This window comes from Schistocerca piceifrons, chromosome 6, assembly GCF_021461385.2.
Source record: "Schistocerca piceifrons isolate TAMUIC-IGC-003096 chromosome 6, iqSchPice1.1, whole genome shotgun sequence".
NCBI classification, from domain to species: Eukaryota; Metazoa; Arthropoda; class Insecta; order Orthoptera; family Acrididae; genus Schistocerca; species Schistocerca piceifrons.
This window is the reverse complement of record NC_060143.1, coordinates 61,607,758-61,628,107: the sequence shown is the minus strand read 5'-3', so window position 1 is coordinate 61,628,107 and position 20,350 is coordinate 61,607,758. Positions and strand designations below refer to the sequence as shown.

The following is a 20,350-nucleotide window of genomic DNA, read 5'->3' as shown; positions in this document are numbered from 1 at the left end:
CAGACGGTAGTTATAAGAGTCGTGGGGTATGAAAGGGAAGCAGTGATTGAGGATAGGCTATAATCCCCTCTTACTTCCTTCTCAATGTTCTTCAATCTGTACTCTGAGCGAACAGTATAGGAAACCAAAGAAAAATCTATTGTAGGAATTAAAATTCATGAAGAAGAAATGAAAACTTTGGGGTAATTCTGTTAGTCAGCAAAGGACTTGAAGGAGAAGCTAAACGGAATGGACAGTGTCTTGAAAGGAAAACATGAAATGCACATCAACAAAAGCAAAACAAGGGTAATGGAATGCAGTCCTATAAAATCAGGTGATGCTGAAGGAATTAGATTAGGAAACAAGACTCTGAAAGTAATAGATGAGTTTTGCTATTTGAGCAGCAAAATAACTGATTATGGCCGAAGTAGAGAGAATATGGAGGTAGTCTGTCAATGGCAAGGAAAGCATTTCTGAAGAACAGAAATTTGTTAACATCGAATATTGATGTAAGCCTTAAGAAGGCCTTTCTGAAAGTATTTGTGTGGAGTGTAGATGTTTATGGAAGTAAAACATGGACGATAAACTTTTTAGACTAAAAGAGAATAGAAGCTTTTGAAAGAATACTTACAAAACATTGCTGGAGATGAGATGGGTAGATCACGAAACTAATGAGGAGGTTCCGAATTGGGAAGAATACGAGCATGTGCCACAACCTGAGACATCAAGGAATCACCAGTTAAGCACTGGAGGAAAGTGTGGGGGGGTGCAAATTGTAGAAATTGAGAAAGAACTATATACAGGAAGCATATTCAGAAGGATGTAAGTTGCAGTAGTTATCCGGAGATGAAGAGGCTTGCACAGGACAGAGTAGCATGGAGAGTGGCATCAAACCAGTCTTCGGACTGAGGACAACAACAACAACGACAACATGTTGATTATTGTCAAGTTGCAGTATGGCAACAGACTTACACATTATTCATCAAGGGGATCCTACTCTGATGTTTGGCCTTCAGCATGGCTATCTCTCCAATGAGAACTGTTTTTAATGTGGTACAGACGTTTAGAGAGCATGAGTTTGCTTTCAGCATTTTCAGTAGATTTCTTCCAGGTTCCAGAACGTAAGTTTCTGTCGAAATCTTCGAACCAATAGTTAATATGCCAGGTTCCTTGCAAATTCTACGAAAATTCTGCATAGCTAAGATCTTGATCTTGCTCAAAGCAGAAGTTTTGTCTTTTATATGATAATGTGATAGTTTTTATGATAGGAAGCGCACTCTTGTTTTTGAGTCACGAATTATCTCCTGTGGAAACCTGTTCGTCTCAGAATAGCACTGGAAACCTACATACTCAATTATTTGTTGGATACATTCCAACCTGTACAGTTTTTACATTCTGCAGCTTTCCCTAGTACCGTGGAAGTTATTCCCTGACGTCTTAACTCATGTCCTATCATCTTGTTCCTTCTTCTTGTCAGTGTTCTCAATACATTTCCTGCCTCTCCGATTCTGCGGCCTACCTCCTCATTCCTTACCTTATCAGCCCACCTAATTTTCAACATTCGTCTGTAGTACCCCGTCCGAAATGCTTCGTCTCTCTTTAGTTCAGGTTTTTCGACACTCCATGCTTCACTACTATAAAATCCTGTGCTTCAGACGTACGTTCTCAGAAATTTCTTCCTCCTGTTAAGGCCTGTGTTTGATACTAGCAGACTTACCTTGGCAGGGAATGCCCCTTTTGTCCGCGGTAGTCTGCTTTTTATATCCTCCTTGCTCCCTCCATTATGGGATATTTTGCTACGTAAGTAGTAGAATTCCGTAACTTCATCTTCTTCATAATCATCAAATTGATGTTAAGTTGTCCGCCCCCGGTAGCTGAATGGTCAGCGTAAGGATTGTCAATCCTCTGGGCCCGGGTTCGATTCTCGGCTGGGTCGGGGAATTTTCTCTGCCCACGGACTGGTTGTTGTGTTGTCCTCATCGTCCTCCTATTATCCTCATCAACTGCAGGTCGCCGAAGTGGCGTCAAATTGAACGACCGGCACCCGGCGAACGGTCTGCCCGACGGGGGGCGCTAGCCACACAATTATATAAATAAATAAATGTTAAGTTTCCCGCTGTTCTCATTTCTGCTATTTGCCGTTACTTTCGTCTTTTTTCAATTAACTCTCAAATCCATATTCTGTACTCATTAGACTGTTCATTCCGTATCTTTTATTTTCCGCATTGCTTCTTCGATATATACAGATAACAGTACTGCCGAAAGGCTACATCACGTTTTACACCCTTTTTAATCCTATCCCTTCGTGCTTGGTCTTCCACTCTTATTGTTCCCTCTTGATTCTTATACGTATTATATTTCACGCGTCCTTCCCTATAGCTTACCCATATTTTTCTCAAAATTTCGGACGTCTTGCACCGTTTTACACTTTCGAAAGCTTTTTCATGGTCGACAAAGCCTATGAACGTGTCCTGATTTTTATTAGGTCTTGTTTCCATTATCAAATGCCGTGTCAGAATTAGCTCTCTGGTGCTTTAGCTTCCTTGAAGCGAAACTGAACATCTCTCTAACCCTATGTTTTCTTTCCCTTTGTTTTGTATATAATTGTCAGCTGATAAGCTGATTGTACGATAATTCTCACAATTTTCGGCTCCTGCAATCCTTGGAACTATGTGGACGATGATCTTCCGAAAATCTGATGGTACATCGCCAGCCTCTTACATTCTGGCACACCACCCTGTGTGTGTTTATTGTGCGTGTATTGAACCGGGGACCAAGAAACGACGGAGAGGCTTCGTCCCGTCATAGCCCTCTGTGGTTCACAAGCCCGCAACAGGCTACAGCAGTCCACTTCACCCCACCCCCGCCCCACACCGAACCCAGGGTTATTGTGCGGTTCGGCCCCCAGTGGACCGCCCCCTCGGGCGGGTTTGTGCCGGGGAACGGCGCGCCTTCGCGCTCGGGAAGCAGCAGCACACCACACTGGATAGTCGTTATGTGCCATTTCCTCCGATGGCTGTACAAATTACGTTGGAATGTTATCCATCCCTCCTGCATTATTTGAACTTAGCTCTTCCAAAGTCTTTTTAAATTCTCATTCTAATATTGGATCCCCTCTCTCTTCCCTGTCGAGCTCTCTTTCTTCTGCTCTTATGTCATCAGACAAGTTCATCTCATCTTAGAGGCCTTCAGTGTACTCCTTCCACTAATTCGTTCTCTTCTCTGCATTTAACAGTGGAATTACAGTTGCACTCTTAATGTTACCACACTAGCTGTTAGTTTCGTTTCGACTTTTCTGTACGCAGAATCAGTGCTTCCGACAATCGTTCCCTTTTCTATTCCTTCACATTTTTCGTATAGCCTTTTCGTCTTAGCTTCCCTGCAGTTCCTATTTATTTCATTCCATAATGACTTTATTATCGTATTACTGAATTTCCCTAAAAATTCTTCTACTTCCTTCTTTCGGCTATCATCTGATGTATTGCTTCCGTTATTCTCCTAAACATTCTTGTACTTCTTCTTTTGGCTATTATCTGATGTATTGCTTCTGTCATCCACGGTTTCTTCGCTGTTACTTCCCCAGTACTTATGTTTCCCTTTCCAACTTCTGTGATGGCAGTTTTTAGAGATATCTACTCCTCTTCAAATTAATTGTCTACTAAGCTATTCCTTATCACAGTATCTATAGCTTTGGAGAACTTCAAGAGTATCTCATCATTCTTTAATGCTTCCGTATCCCATTTCTTTGCGCAGTGATTCTTCACGACTAGTGTTTTAAACTTCATCCTACTCTAAATTGTGATCTAAGTTTATATCTGCTCTCGCGTACGCTTTACAATCTAAAATCCGATTTCAGAATCTCTGCCTGACCTTAATGTAATCCAACTGACATGATGTAATCTATCTGATAGCTTCCCTATTCTCATCTGACCAGAAAACCGCGTCCTCTTTCAGTTTCACTTCGCTGATCTCACTATATCTGCATTTGTTTACATTTCTCTTTTCAGATTTTCTAGTTTCCCTACCGCGTTCAAACTCATTATATTCCACACTCTAACTTGCTCAACGTTGGTTATTCAGTCTTCTTCTCATGGTCACCTCCGCCTTGGCAGTCAACTCTTGGAGATCCGAAAGGGATTCGCAATCTTTGCCAATGGAGAGATCATCAGGACACTTATTTCAATTAGACGAAACATGTGCCTTTAATGCAGTGGTTTCGATTGCCTTCTGCAGCCTCATGCAGTTGATAATTGCTGATTCTTCCGCCTTGAGGGGAAGTTTTACAACCCAAGGGAAAGAGAGTGCCTGAACCTACGAGCGCTCTTCTGCTCCCTTTGACAAGGTCGTTTCTTGTTCATTACACAGATTTAGGTAATCTAGATGTCCGATTTCACTTATGTGCTAAGTATGTTTCTATTTGTTAAATTATTCATGAAGTAAAGGCAGATAGTGTTGTAATAGTATTTGTATGGGTCAAAATTCAGAGAGAAAAGAGGGCATTTACATCACCGCAACATTCTGTGGGATTGCAGCATCCACTAGATTCAATTTTATCATATAGAAAGCTTACAAGATCGACTAATTCGTTAAGGAAGATGATCACAATATGAAATACGTGATCCACATTTGCTTGGTTCATAAAACTATAAAAGAAAATGGCTGTTATTTCTAGACAACGTACAGCCAGTTTTCTCATTCAGTGTTCTGGAAACTCAGGATGGTTATTAGCTGAATAGTGTTCGATGTACGGAGCTTCTGGTCATCACCCTGGGAAGTGTGCATTAACAATACACTTACTCTTATAAAGTCATCACAAGATCCAAACAAATAGCAAAACCATTTAGACAAGATATCTGCCTGGCGCGAAATATAGCAATTAACTCTAAATAATGAAAAGTGTGGAGTCTTGAGAACTAAAAGAAATTCGCTAAATTTCTGTTATGGTATAAAGAAAAATAATATAAAGGCTGTAAATAGAATTAAATGCTTAGGTATCAGAATTACGAATAACAGATCAAAACGATCACATAGATAATGTTGTGGGGAAAGCAAACAAAAGACTTCGATTGATCGGCAGAACTCATAGAAAATGCAACAGATTTACTAACGAGCCTGCTTACACCACGCTTGTCCGCCCTCTTCTGGAGTATTGCTGAGCGGTGTGGGATCCACACAGTTAGGGTTGACGGAGGACGTCGAAAAAAATCAAAGAAATGAAGCCCGCTTTGTATTATCGCGAAACAGGGGAGAGACTAACATGAATATGATTCGCGAATTGGGGGTAGCAATCATTAAAGCAAAGGCGATTAACGTTGCGGCAGGATCTTTTCGTGAAATTTGGACCACCAGCTTTGTCCTCAGAGTGTGAAAATATCTTTTTGACGCCCATCGACATGGGAAGGAATGATCATCATAATAAAATAAGAGGAATCAAAGCTCACACGAAAAGATTTAAATTAGAATTATATTAATACCTCCAGCTGCTGACGGGCGTTGATATATATCAACGGGGACAGGTGAAAATGTGTGCCCCGACCAAAAATCGAACCTGGGATCTCCTGCTTGCATGGCAAACGCTCTATCCACTTTTTTTTAAATTCATTTTGTTCGATATTGTTCGTTGCGTTGCGTTTGGTCTGGGCGGACGTCGCAAGACATCCGTTCAAGTTGATCGTGGATTCTTTGATTCAATTTTTTTTTTATTACTGAGAGCACGCAGCCCTCTGACCGAACACGCTGAGCTACCGTGCCGGCGTCCATCTGAGCGACCGAGGACACAGAGGATAGGGCGACTGCAGGGGCTATCTCGCGCACGCCTCCCGCGAGACCCACATTCTCACCTTGTATGTCCACACACTACATTCGTAGTGTCCCACCCCAACACACTCATTACTCGAGGAAGATATTCTTACCAAGTCCCGTAAGAGTTCGGGGAATATGTGTGCATCCGCACAGAAGGAGAAGGTCATGGCCGGTGTTGCCAGAACTATATACTTATATGGATATGGTGTCTGCTCTTTCGGACATGTTGCGGCAGGATCTTTTCGTGAAATTTGGACCGCCAGCTTTGTCCTCAGAGTGTGAAAATGTCTTTTTGACGCCCATCGACATGGGAAGGAATGATTATCATAATAAAATAAGAGGAATCAAAGCTCACACGTCCGAAAGAACAGACACCATATACACTCCTGGAAATGGAAAAAAGAACGCATTGACACCGGTGTGTCAGACCCACCATACTTGCTCCGGACACTGCGAGAGGGCTGTACAAGCAATGATCACACGCACGGCACAGCGGACACACCAGGAACCGCGGTGTTGGCCGTCGAATGGCGCTAGCTGCGCAGCATTTGTGCACCGCCGCCGTCAGTGTCAGCCAGTTTGCCGAGGCATACGGAGCTCCATCGCAGTCTTTAACACTGGTAGCATGCCGCGACAGCGTGGACGTGAACCGTATGTGCAGTTGACGGACTTTGAGCGAGGGCGTATAGTGGGCATGCGGGAGGCCGGGTGGACGTACCGCCGAATTGCTCAACACGTGGGGCGTGAGGTCTCCACAGTACATCGATGTTGTCGCCAGTGGTCGGCGGAAGGTGCACGTGCCCGTCGACCTGGGACCGGACCGCAGCGACGCACGGATGCACGCCAAGACCGTAGGATCCTACGCAGTGCCGTAGGGGACCGCACCGCCACTTCCCAGCAAATTAGGGACACTGTTGCTCCTGGGGTATCGGCGAGGACCATTCGCAACCGTCTCCATGAAGCTGGGCTACGGTCCCGCACACCGTTAGGCTGTCTTCCGCTCACGCCCCAACATCGTGCAGCCCGCCTCCAGTGGTGTCGCGACAGGCGTGAATGGAGGGACGAATGGAGACGTGTCGTCTTCAGCGATGAGAGTCGCTTCTGCCTTGGTGCCAATGATGGTCGTATGCGTGTTTGGCGCCGTGCAGGTGAGCGCCACAATCAGGACTGCATACGACCCAGGCACACAGGGCCAACACCCGGCATCATGGTGTGGGGAGCGATCTCCTACACTGGCCGTACACCACTGTTGATCGTCGAGGGGACACTGAATAGTGCACGGTACATCCAAACCGTCATCGAACCAATCGTTCTACCATTCCTAGACCGGCAAGGGAACTTGCTGTTCCAACAGGACAATGCACGTCCGCATGTATCCCGTGCCACCCAACGTGCTCTAGAAGGTGTAAGTCAACTACCCTGGCCAGCAAGATCTCCGAATCTGTCCCCCATTGAGAATGTTTGGGACTGGATGAAGCGTCGTCTCACGCGGTCTGCACGTCCAGCACGAACGCTGGTCCAACTGAGGCGTCAGGTGGAAATGGCATGGCAAGCCGTTCCACAGGACTACATCCAGCATCTCTACGATCGTCTCCATGGGAGAATAGCAGCCTGCATTGCTGCGAAAGGTGGATATACACTGTACTAGTGCCGACATTGTGCATGCTCTGTTGCCTGTGTCTATGTGCCTGTGGGTCTGTCAGTGCGATCATGTGATGTATCTGACCCCAGGAATGTGTCAATAAAGTTTCCCCTTCCTGGGACAATGAATTCACGGTGTTCTTATTTCAATTTCCAGGAGTGTACATATAAGCGTAAGAAAAGGTTTACGTGTTCGTTTTTCCCCCACGCTGTTTGAGAGTGGTACGGTAGAGAAATAGTTCAAAGGTCGTCCGATGAACCCTGTCGAGCACTTAACTGTAAACTGCAGAGTAATCATGTAGATGCAGATGCAGATGTAGATGTACTTTAATGAGTCAACGCAACGCCGCGAGGTGGAGTGGGACAAGCGATAAATTAAGCAATGTAAAGAGACAAGGGTGAGGGTTACGCACTGGAATCGACAATCTGATACAATGCGTGCCAAACCTTAGCCAGTGAGAGGAATCCCTTCTCAGATTTGTTACGTGACTCACTGATTTTGAACCAAGTTCCCCGCAATCGGAAGAGCCTGAAGTGCTCGCGTATAGCTCGTTGCCTAGTGCGTCCTTTCCGATACGGCCTGTACGGGCGGCGTTCGCCAATTTCCGGCGCAATTGTTAGCGGTAGGAGCGCGTCCGGCGCGCGCGCCATGAATAATTCAAGAAGCCGGCCGATCCGGGGCGCGGTGTTTGGCAGCGCCGCATTTGCATGAACAAGTGTTGCGCTGCACGCCCCTCTCCACTCGGGCCGCCCCATCGCGGCTGGGCTACAGCACTGCGGCAGTCGATGCGCATGCGCCGGCTCGCTTGTCAGAGTCTAACAGGTGTTTTACTGTGCACGTTGTCACACGTTGTCGACATCGCCAGCGAGTTCTTTCTGTAGTGAAGCCAGCAATTGTCAACTGTCCTTCATTCACTCATTTAAATCCGTCACTGGTGATCAGATATATAGGAGGAACATTAGCAAAAGCGATAAACTGCAGGAACGGATTCCTGACTGCAAATGGTGGGAAAAAGATTCTTTGAATACGTGTTCGGAAACTGACGGTGTGCTTGCAACGAGAACAAATCTTCCTGGAACACAGTACAGAGCTACCACATCCAGGTCATGTTCAAAGCGGCCTTCATGGGATGCGTCCACACGCCGCATAATGGACTGCCGCACTCTTTCGCAAGTTTCCACCCCTCTCCAAACAGGGTCACAGGCGTTGTGAACACACTGCTGAAGAGTCTGTTCATCTGTACATCAGGAACTGGTTCAGCATCAACAACGCTTTTCAAATGCCCACAGAGGCAAAAATCCAAAGAGTTTAAGTCCAGTGATTTAGCATGCCATGTTACATGGCCTGCGCGTCCTATCCAACGCCCGGGAAGATATTCCTGAGGTGTCGGCAAACTGTTATGCGGAAGTGGGGTGGTGCTCCGTCATGCAGAAACCACATGATATGTCGTATTGCGAAAAGCGCATTCTCAAGCAGCCCAGGCAGAGTATTTAGTAGAGACACCGTCCCTCATCGCCGCTTAATGGAAAAGGATACGATCTCAGGGAGTATCGGAGCAGACTTGCGATTGGATTAAAGACTTTCTTGCAGATAGAACTCAGCACGTCGCTCTTAACGGAACAAAATCGACATATGTAAAGGAAATATCCGAAATATCTCAGGGAAGTGTGATAGGACCGTTGCTGTTTACAATGTATATAAACGATTTAGTAGAAAGTGTCGGATGCTCTTTAAGGCTATTCGCAGATGATGCAGCTGTCTGAACCAAAGTAGCAACGCCAGAAGATAGTAAGAATTTGCAGAACGACCTGCAGAGAATTGATGAATGGCGCATACTCTGGCAGTTGACCCTGAACGTAAATAAATGTAACATATTGTACATACGTAGGAAAGGAAATCAACTACTGTGCAGCTCCACTTTTGATGGCAAACAGCTGGAGACAGACGTCTACCGTAAAATATCTAGGCGTAACTATCCACGGAAGAAGAGGCTTATAGGGCGCTTGTAGGGTCGATTCTTCAGTATTGTTCACCTGTCTGGGAGCTCTATCAGGTATTACTGATAGAGGAGATTTAACGAAGAGCGGCGCATTTCGTCACGGGATAGTTTAGCCGGGAAGAGAGCGTTACGGAAATTCTAACAAACTCCACTGGCAGAAGTTACAAGAGAGGCGTTGTGCAACACGGAGAGACTTACTATTGAAATTTTGGGGTAGCACGTTTCAGGAGGAGTCCGAACAACATATTACTCCCACCCACATACATCTCGTGTATTGACCACGAGGAGAAAATTCGAAAAAATTAGAGCCAATATAGAGGTTTACCGACAATCGTTCTTCCCATGCACTGTTCACGAGTGGAACAGGTTCGGAGAGATCAGATAGTGGTACCGAAAATACCCTCCGCCACACACCATTAGGTAGCTGGCGGAGTATGATGTAGATGTAGATCACCAACTTTGTCAACACCTTTCTCCCATCCTGGAACCAGTTTCAAAATGCTCTTATTATTAGTAGCGGTCTGCAGACTGCCGATTTCACTTTCGCATCTGTTGCAAAGCATTGGCCAACCAGCAATTTCTTCATGGGACCAAACAAATGAACGTCTGACGGTGCAAGGTCCTGACTTTATGGCGGATGCTGGCGTACATCCCTCCCAAGTTTGGCGATTTTCTCACGAACAGGAGCAGCAGCATGGGAGCGAGTTCTGTCTTGAAGAAGATTGTCACCGTCTGCATTAATGTTGAGAGGTTTATCTTGAAGGTCACTACGCAACTTAAGCAAAAGTTGAACGTAGACAGCAGCATTCACAATGGTCCCGGGTAAATGAAGTCAGATACTTTCCTCCGTTTAGGCGTTTTGGAAAAATAACCGGTCCAAGCATGTGGTCGCCAATGATCCCTGCCCACATATTGATGCTGAACCCATGCTAATGAGACGCCTCAACCTTTTCCCGAGGATTTTCTGTATCCCACAAATAACGATTATGCAGATTGATGATGCCAGTTACGGTATATGTCCATTCGTCGATAAAGAGGACTGATGACAGAAATCCCATAATTCTGTTGGTCTGGTGCAAAAAAATGGCTCTGAGCACTATGGGACTTAAAATCTGAGGTCATCAGTCCCCTAGAACTTAGAACTACTTAAACCTAACTAACCTAAGGACATCACACACATCCATGCCCGAGGCAGGATTCGAACCTGCGACCGTAGCGTTCGCGCGGTTCCAGACTGTAGCGCCTAGAACCGCTCTCTGGTGCAAAAACTATCGATGAAATCCTGATTTCGACATGAGGCCAGCGCCTTTGCCACCAGCGCAACAGAATGCCGGCGGTACTGCGCAGCCTGGTTTGGGCTCATGGCACCAAAATGACAAGACGATCTACGTCAGCAACATCGCTGCAGCCGCCGCTGTCTCAGCAAACAGCCAGGGATGTCACGGTCTGCCTGTGGGCAACGAACGCCTCCTGGGTTGCTGACAATGAAGTGGTGTACGGAAGGCATTAGCTTGTTTGCTGATGACGCTGTGGTGTGCGTTAAGGTGTCGAAGCAGAGTGACTGGAGGAGATACAAGACGTCTTAGACAAAACTTCCGGTTGGTGTAATGAATCGCAGCTAGATTTACCTTCTTGACAACTTGGGGCACAGCACCGCCTTGGCTCCGTCCCCGGATCTGCCTGCTCCGTGACCTTTGTCGATTTCCCAATGATGGTACCCCTTCACTTGTTTATCGTCGGGAATTTGCTGCTCTTTGAGTACAAATGACGGAAGCCACATTTATTTACACCGACGGCTCGAAAACATCGTTAGGTGTAGGGAGTGCCTATATTGTTGGCGACACCCCAAATCAATTTCGGCTTCCCGACCAGTGTTCGGTTTATACTGCGGAGCTTTACGCTGTTCTCCATGCTGTCCACTACATCCGCCGCCATCAGCGGATACAGTACGTTATCTGCTCAGATTCTCTCAGCTCTCTCCTCAGTCTCCAAGCTCTTTACCCTGTGCAGCCTCTGGTCCACCGGATTCAGGACTGTCTGCGCTTGCTCCACCTGGGGGGCGTCTCGGTGGCGTTCCTCTGGCTCCCGGGACACGTTGGTATCTGTGGAAATGAGGCGGCCGATATTGCAGCAAAGGCTGCAGTCTCTCTTCTTCGGCCAGCTATTCAATCGATTCCCTTCGCCGATCTACGGAGCGTTTTATGTCGTCGTGTTGTTCATTTATGGCACGCACATTGGTCGACACTTCCCCATAATAAATTGCGGGACGTGAAAGCTCTTCCTTGTGCTTGGACCTCTTCCTCCCGAACGCGTCGTCGGGAGGAGGTAATTTTAACTAGACTCCGGATAGGGCACTGTCTTTTTAGCCATCGACATCTTTTAAGCGGCGATCCTCCCCCACTCTGTCCCCACTACTCTCAGCTGTGGGCGGTAAGACACCTTTTAATTGAGTGCCCCTATTTTAATCCGTTACGCTCCCGTCTACAACTATCGCCTGATATATCGTCGATTTTAGTAGATGACACGCGCTCAGCCGATCGCGTTCTCGAGTTTATTAGTGCCAGTGAAATGACGTCAGTCATTTGAAGCTTTTTTTTGGGGACAACCAACCCCTTTCTGTAGTGGATTTTTAAGCCTTCCTTCTGCTTTTAGTTTCTCCAATTTTATGGCTTTCGTTCCCATTGCTGCTGGTTCACATTATCGATTTTTTACTGTTTCCTAAGTCACGGACCGGGCGCTAATGACCATAGAAGTTTTGCGCCCTAAACCCAAAAACAAAAAAAGAAAACAAAAAAGCAGCTAGATTTGAATGTGGCAAGATGTATGCTAACGCGGATGAGTAGGAAGAACACTCCTGTGATGTCGGATACAGTGTTATTAGTGTCCTGTTCGACAGTTGAGCCGTGCGTGGCTGATGTTCCCTCCGTCATGTATTTTACAACCTGTTTTTAACGTACTTCCACCTCACTACTTTAATTTAAGTTACTACTATCCCTAAGTTGCTGCTTTGCCTGACAGTTACCGGCGCTTGCAGCGCGTATCGATACATCCCCTCTCGTAGTATCTTTGCTGTAACTGCTACCACTTCCCCGTCTTTGTCTGTCGTAAGCAGGTGCTGATGGCGGGTTCGCGTCCCCCAGTCCGTTACAACGTGTCTGGAGTGCAGTCCGGACCTGCAAAGTGGGAGATTTTGGAGTGTCTTACATATTTAATGTTTGTATATCTGGGATTTTCGATGGTTGTAAAACTACTAGAATTCTGTAATATTTGATGTTGGTATAAATAACTGCACACTCTACCCAGCGCCGAAGTACTTTTCTGGCTGTATGTCAGTATATGATACCTTTGTTACTACTGAAAGCCCGTTATGCGAACACTGACGTACAGCCAGAAAAATATTGCCGCACTAGGTAGAATGTGCGTGCAGTTCAGAACGCAAAATATCAATCTGGAAAATGAGTTCCGTGGAAAAATTGTCAAGTAAATTGACTTTGAATTTTTCCAATCGTCTTTAATACGCTAAAGCGAAGCCAGCTTTTCTGGACGGGTCGTTTGCTTCTGTAATAGAATGTATTCCTACTGCGTCAAAATTTGACTGAAAGGTGAATGTTCTATGAAGAAAAAAGGGTTCACAAGAATGGAAAAGAACTTATTTTGTAATTCTTTAAAATTTAAACTTTGTTTTACCAAAGATCAGTTACTAACAGTATATATTCTTAATGAAAACTTGATTTTTGTATGTTATATGTTATTAGAAATAAAAAGACTTGCATTATTCATAAAAATAGCAAGCGGATATCTGTTAGTTAGAATATTTTTCATGAATCTTATATTCATATGACCTAGGCGTTCGAACTGAATGGGAAAAAGAAAGAGAAAAATAATGACCGAAACGAGACTCAAACCAGCGATTACCAGCCTCGACGGCTACTGACTTTTTCCATCTTTATGTATTTTAAACTTCACGGAATTGATAGTATTGCAGGCACCTCTGTTAAAAAATTTGCATCAGACGGCAGTCGAACCCAAAAGCCCTACACGTTATCCGAGCATTATACCACACAGCAGCCTGTCGAGAAAGTTCGAACTAGCGTTTTAATGCCGATTAGAAAACTTCAAACTCGACTTTTCCGATTATTTTTGTGATTTCCGTCGAAATATTTCGGAGGATTCATATTTGAGTAGTGAACTTCACGCAGCATAAATACAAGAAGTTACAAAAATTCCATAGCCATGTGATGCCCTTGTAAGTTTTGTATTTCATTGACAGCCCTCCTTTCGCATTTAGATTGGATTCTGATTACGACGTGACAATATTAAAAGTAGTTTCTGTCTCCCATTCCAGACCGAGGTTTTATGGAAGTTTTCGTTGGTTAACAGGTGAAGGCTGGAGATGGAAATCTCAAATACTCTCAAATACGATTCCCGTCTCAAGATGCTTGCAAGATTTAACTACTGCAACAACTCACCACACACTTACGGGTAGGAGTCAAAGGTAAAAATAAATAACTAAACATGAAATTACAATGTGGGTAAATTGGAAACATTTGACAGCAGAATTATAAGGAAAATACTGGCTCAACTGAAAGTGGCAATCTTTTGGAAATTAAAAATTAATTCTCAACGATATCGGAATGTAGAAAATGTAGCAGGAAACATAAGAAACAGGAGACTGTTATTCCTTGGTCCTTTATACAGAGATAATGACATGAAATTAACTAAACAGATCCTGAAATACCTCTTGTGCAATAAGTCAGCTACAAGCTGAATTCAAGAGGGAATCTGTGTGCTAGGCGGTTTATTTCCTCCGCTCTTGGTTCTATTAGCGATCAACAAAATATTTAATCACAGCGTTTACGAATTCGAATCCATTTCCTTAAATTCTCTCCCATTTCACTGCTACACTGTTTGTCCTCCACAATTAATTACAGCTAAAAATCGAATAAGACCAGAAGCTTTCACGTGCAGAGCAGTACATAGACCCTTGGTTTATGAGAGACGAAGGGGAGAAACTCCAGCACTAAACCCAGGCATTGGATAAGCAGCCGTTGGCGTGATACATAGACCAGTCTAAATGCTTTACGCGTAGTTCGTTGCTTTAGTTTATAGAAATGCTGCTTTCAATTCATTTTCTTAAAAATCGGAGTCTTCGAAGACATTAAGCCATAGCCTTTGGTGACGTTTTCCGTCACAAGAGACGAAACATTATCCAGAAAATTATGCCTAAAACTACAGCCTACAGTCTAAGTGCTGTAGCTGAGTTAGTTGCCAACCACTGTGAAAGATTCTGTATTTTGTCGCTTTTCGTATCAGCCGGTTTACTGCAGCCGGCCGGTATGGCCGAGCGGTTCTACGCCCTTCAGTCTACGGTCGCAGGTTCGAATCCTGCCTTGGGCATGTATGTGTGTGATGTCCTTAGGTTAGTTAGGTTTAAGTAGTTCTAAGTTCTAGGGGACTGATGACCTCAGATGTTAAGTCCAATAGTGCTCAGAGCAATTTGAACCATTTGGTTTACTGCCTGTTGCGGTTCGCATTTTTTCTGTGCTCTCTTAAAGTCTTGTTTTTATTTACATATTTTTTTTGCTGTAACATATCAAGACGTAATATTTGTAGATGTTCAGTTCTTTTCGCTTAATTTTTTCTAACTCGTCTTTTACGCTGTGTATGTTTTAATTCATTTGTGTTTCTATTTGTTCTTGTACATCAGTTGGAACTTCATGTTCTGGATATGCAGTTCATCCTTCTCATTTACCACCCATGATTCTCTTCCATGTAACAGTAACGGAACAGCAACAGCCTTAAAAAGCTTTAATCGCTTATATTTGAGAGTTTTATTTACCATATATCTGCTGTTTGTTCCCCAGATATTACTGAAACAATTCATTTTATTTTCTGTGTACGTTATATTACAGCCAAGGTAAGTAAAAATAACAGAAGAAATCAAATACTTGAAATGGCTTGGCTTGTATCCTGTGATTAAGATTGCACCGATTTGCTTAAACTACATCTGAATGACGAATCCAGTAGCCAGTACGATTACAGTATTACATAAAAAGTTTATAGTGCAGAAGTTTAAACGTACATAGACCAACGATTTGAACTAAGTCCGACGTCGTCCCACTTACGGCATTCTCCTCTCTGCGAGTCGCCGTTCGTGATCACTGTCTGCGGTAAGCTGCCTTAACGTTTCGAGTGTAACTGCATTCCGTACTTCTGTTCCGACTTCGTATCCCCTGTGATTGCCTTGAATAGATTAACTTGAATGTTAGAACGGTTCGTTATGTGATCACGGAATATTCCCTTGCGAAATTTCAACGGAATCCTCTGCCGCACAACCGCCCGCTGGATATATCGTGAAGGGAACCATTTTACTGGGGACGGAGTTCCGATGCAATTTACTGCAGCTGCTCTGCGAGATTTGCGGCGAACTGCGTCAGCTCAAGTAAGTTCTTGTAATGTTACCGTTATAGTTACTTCAATCAGAAATGAAAGATGAAATTATATTACCAGATAAAGGTGATATACGCTAAAATACTGGAAAAGTGTTAAAATGCAAGAAGGAAAGTTCATAAGTAGAACGATCGTCGGTTTTCTCAAAACCATTTTAAACGATTCGAAAATCCAAAGAGCGGAATGTAAAACAAACTCTTAGAACAATCATCTGAAAATTCCACAGTTATGTGCTATTACGGGAATAAGTGAAACACTGTATAATTTATTGTTTTCAGGCTTAACTTGGGCTGCAAGCGGTTCATAGATTTCGAGCATCAGCACCACCGAAGTGTAGCTTAAAATTACTGTAAATCACAGTGACGTCAAATCCGCGAAAAGTGTTAGTGATAGTCTTACTACGTATCTAGAGAAAATTATATAGCTGAAAAATGTATAACGAATGCTTACGAACAACTTTTGAGGAATTTTTTTCTGTAGTTCAAGAAAACAAAAGTGCTGTCATCTCGTTTTCATGAAATGTACCTCTTAATTATGACACTGAAATGGCAGATTATAAAAACTGTGTAAACGTTTCCAGTTATCTATGATCTGTATGACTGTTCGGGACTTTGATCTCAGTGCAGTTAACGTATGAATAGACGTTGTGCCGTTGTGCTCTAGCATTCCATAGAGTGAGGAATGCCGCCGTGGTTGTTGTCTATTCCTCGTCCTATAGTCCAACAGCGCGAGAAGTGAAGATGGAAATGGAATGATTCCCTGCAAGATAGAGCCACATAGTGTCTGACGAAGGCGCTTTATACCTATATTTGCGATTTTTGTCGTATTGTACCAGCGTATTGAGTGATAGAGACATATTTTTTTTGCCTTTGTACGTGCAATAACTTTTCTTAACTTATTCTCGCAATCATTACGCAAGGTGTACGGTGGTCGCTGCAGGACTGTCGTAAGATCGTACTGTAATATCGGTTCCCTGAACGTAGCTAACGGCGAGAAGAACGTCGCGATTGTTTCAAACGTACGCTTTTAAGTTCTCTGAACATTTTCACTTTTCGTATTAACTCCAGTACTCTCATACTGTCTCTGGATTCCTTAGGATGTATCTAGTCATGTCCACGTGAGGATTCCAACAGCTGGAGCTCTTGTCCAGAACTGGTCAGCCGAGTTCTGTTGTGATTTCCATCTGGATGCACTGCACTTTTCCGGAAACCTTTCCGTAAATCTAAGTCTTCCATTCATCTTCCCTGATACTGACTTGACATTTAAACGAGTCTAGACGATGTTCAGTGAACTTCTGATCAGATATTATCGGGTTCTCTCTTCTTATTGTAAGCACTGTCTGTTTTCAACGATACCGTCGTAAAATCATGTCCTTGTGTCTTTGCATTCCCTTTTGATTGTCCAAAGAGGATACTTTACTGAGAACAACGGTATCGTCAGCGAAGTGTCTAAGTGCGTTGTTAATTCTTTGAGTATTTTGAGTACCAGAGAGGTCCTGTTACGCTTCCTTGGAAATCATCCGAAGTTACTTTCGTTTCTTTTGAAAATTCATCGACGTTATTATGTTTCGGTTTCTATAAGTAAAAAATTGTGATCTCTAAGGTAACTTCAGTATGAATAATCAATGGTGTGCCTTCAGATCTTCAGCCGAGGATGTTGACCCAATTTTATTCACAAAATTTCGACTACCAATCTAACCGTCTCTTCAGATACTGCGAGCCGACTTGTTTAGTCGCTGCCTGGACTCCAACTATACTGTGAACTGCTGTTGGTTTCGCGCCTCTATTGGTTTCACGACGACCACTCCGCCCATTCATGTGCTTTTTGTCAAACGGAGCGGTCGTTGCAGTTAAAAATCGAGAATCCTTGAGACAGAGGTTGAGACTGATACGGAGAAACAAAAGCAAAGAATCGCTTATCTGCCTACTGATTTTTCAACATCCGGAAAGATTGGTAGACGCCGACGGAAAAAATAAACGGGAGTCGAGCATTCGCCTTCGCTGCTGCAGTCCATAATGTGCTTTGCAGCGTTACACTCATCTATTTAACCGACGTGACCGTGTCGAGCAGCACACTATTAATACACTGTATGAACATCACATGATTGCTTCTTCCTGCTCATCTGCATTAACTTACGTTTTTCTATATTTAGTGCAAACTGCCATTATGACACCAAAATTAGTTTGTCAGCTTATATCCTCCTACAGTCAGTCAACAACGACACCTTCCTATACACCACAGCATCACTAACAAACAACCGCAGACTTCTGCTTACCCTATCCTCCAAATCATTTATGTATATAGAAAATAACAGCGCTCCTGTGACATTTCCCTGACGATGCCATTGTCTCTGATGAAGACTCCCCGTCGAGGACAACAAACAAGAAGTCTCTGAGCCACTCACATACATGGGATCCTATTGCATATACTAGTACTTTCGTTAACAGTGAGCACTATGGTATCGTGTCAATTGCTTTACGGGAATCTAAGAATATGGAATCCACCTGTTGCTCTTCATCCATGATCTCATGTGAGAATAGGGCAAGCTGAGTTTCGGACGAGCGCTACTTTCTAAAACCGTACTGATTCGTGGACATACGCTTTTCGGTCTTTAGGAAATTTATTGTATTTGAACTCAAGATATGTTCTAGAATTCTGCAGCAAACCAGTGTTAAGGATGCTGATCTGTAATTTTGCGCGCCGGCCGCTGTGGCCGAGTGGTTCTAGGCGCTTCAGTCTGGCACCGCGCTGCTGCTACGGTGACAGGTTCGAATCCTGCCTCAGGCATGGATGTGTGTGATGTTCTTAGGTTAGTTAGGTTTCAGTAGTTCTAAGTCTAGGGGACTGATGACCTCGGATGTTAAGTCCCATAGTGCTGAGAGATATTTGAACCATTTTTTTTGTAATTTTGCGAGTCCGTTCTTTTACCCTTCTTATACACTTCCAGTCGCTTGGGACTTCGCGCTGGACGAGAGATTCGCGATAAACGCAAGCTGTGTGAGGGGCCGTGCTGTAGAGTACTCTTTGTAAAACCGATCTGTGATTCCACCACGACGTGGCGACTTACCTGCTTTCAACTCTTTCAGTTGAAACTTCCTCGAACTCGGTACCTTTGCCTTCCACGGGCAAGTGCTCTACCATCTGAGCTACCGAAGCACGACTCACGCCCGGTACTCACAGCTTTGCTTCTGCCAGTACCTCGTCTCCTACCTTCCAAACTTTCGAATCTCGGTCGGGCACACAGTTTTAATCTGCCAGGAAGTTTCATATCAGCGCACACTCCGCTGCAGAGTGAAAATCTCATTCTGGAAATTCTTTCAGTTGTTCACTACACTTGTTCAAATGGTTCAAATGGCTCTGAGCACTATGGGACTTAACATCTTAGGGAGTCTTCATCAGACTCAAAGGTATAGTCAGGAGTGAATCAGGGAAATGTGAAACGACCGCTGTTATTTTCTGTATACGTAAATGATCTGGAGGATAGGGTCCCCTAGAACTTAGAACTACTTAAACCTAACTAACCTAAGGACATCACACACATCCATGCCCGAGGCAGGATTCGAACCTGCGACCGTACCAGTCCCGCGGTTCCGGACTGAAGCGCCTAGAACCGCACGGCCACCGCGGCCGGCACACTTGATCTCTACACCAGCCATGTTTATTACTACGTCCTCCATACGAGAGTCTATGCGATGGCCAAACGACGGTATGCTTGTAGGATTCTGCTGTGTGAACGATTTCGTAAATGCGAAATTTAAAAGTTCGCCTTTATTTCGGTTATCTTCTTCTGTCACACCTGACAGGACGGCGCTGTACTCGCAGAGTAAATTCGTTCGCGACCTGTGTACGCTGTACACGAAGTTTGTTAACCGGTTTGTCGACTGGTGGTGCGAATGTAGGGCCCTTAAACAGAGGCGCGAGACCAACAGTAGTTCGCCGGCCGAAGTGGCCGTGCGGTTAAAGGCGCTGCAGTCTGGAACCGCAAGACCGCTACGGTCGCAGGTTCGAATCCTGCCTCGGGCATGGATGTTTGTGATGTCCATAGGTTAGTTAGGTTTAACTAGTTCTAAGTTCTAGGGGACTAATGACCTCAGCAGTTGAGTCCCATAGTGCTCAGAGCCAACAGTAGTTCACACGCTGGTTGGTGTCCGTGAGAGCGAGGAGGAGGTGGGGGGAGGTAACAATTTGATTTCAACACCCGGAAGCACTTCATTAATCATAAATTCACGAAATCAAACGGATACTTCCACATAATCGAAGCTGGCTATTATTCGAGGACGAGAGGTAAATTGTTGAAAGTCTCTAGGGAACCTAGGCAAATAGAATCTACTTTTGGCAATTATGATTTATGGACCAAGAGCCGCAAGGCGGGAAATGGAAAAGGGAAATTGTCTATAACAGCGGTGGAAGCACCGGTAGCAGACTGAGAGCGGGAAGGGCCGGGTCCCTGGAGGAATCGATATTCCGGATGTCGATAA

The 20,350-nt window shown here is 44.4% G+C and overlaps 1 protein-coding gene across 1 annotated transcript in view; it reads right to left on the bottom strand.

Annotated features, from left to right (window-relative positions):
- LOC124802953 (dipeptidyl aminopeptidase-like protein 6) overlaps nucleotides 1-20,350 on the bottom strand; it is a 765,226-nt gene that overhangs the window by 341,885 nt on the left and 402,991 nt on the right. The gene's annotated exons all lie outside the window — the stretch shown is intronic.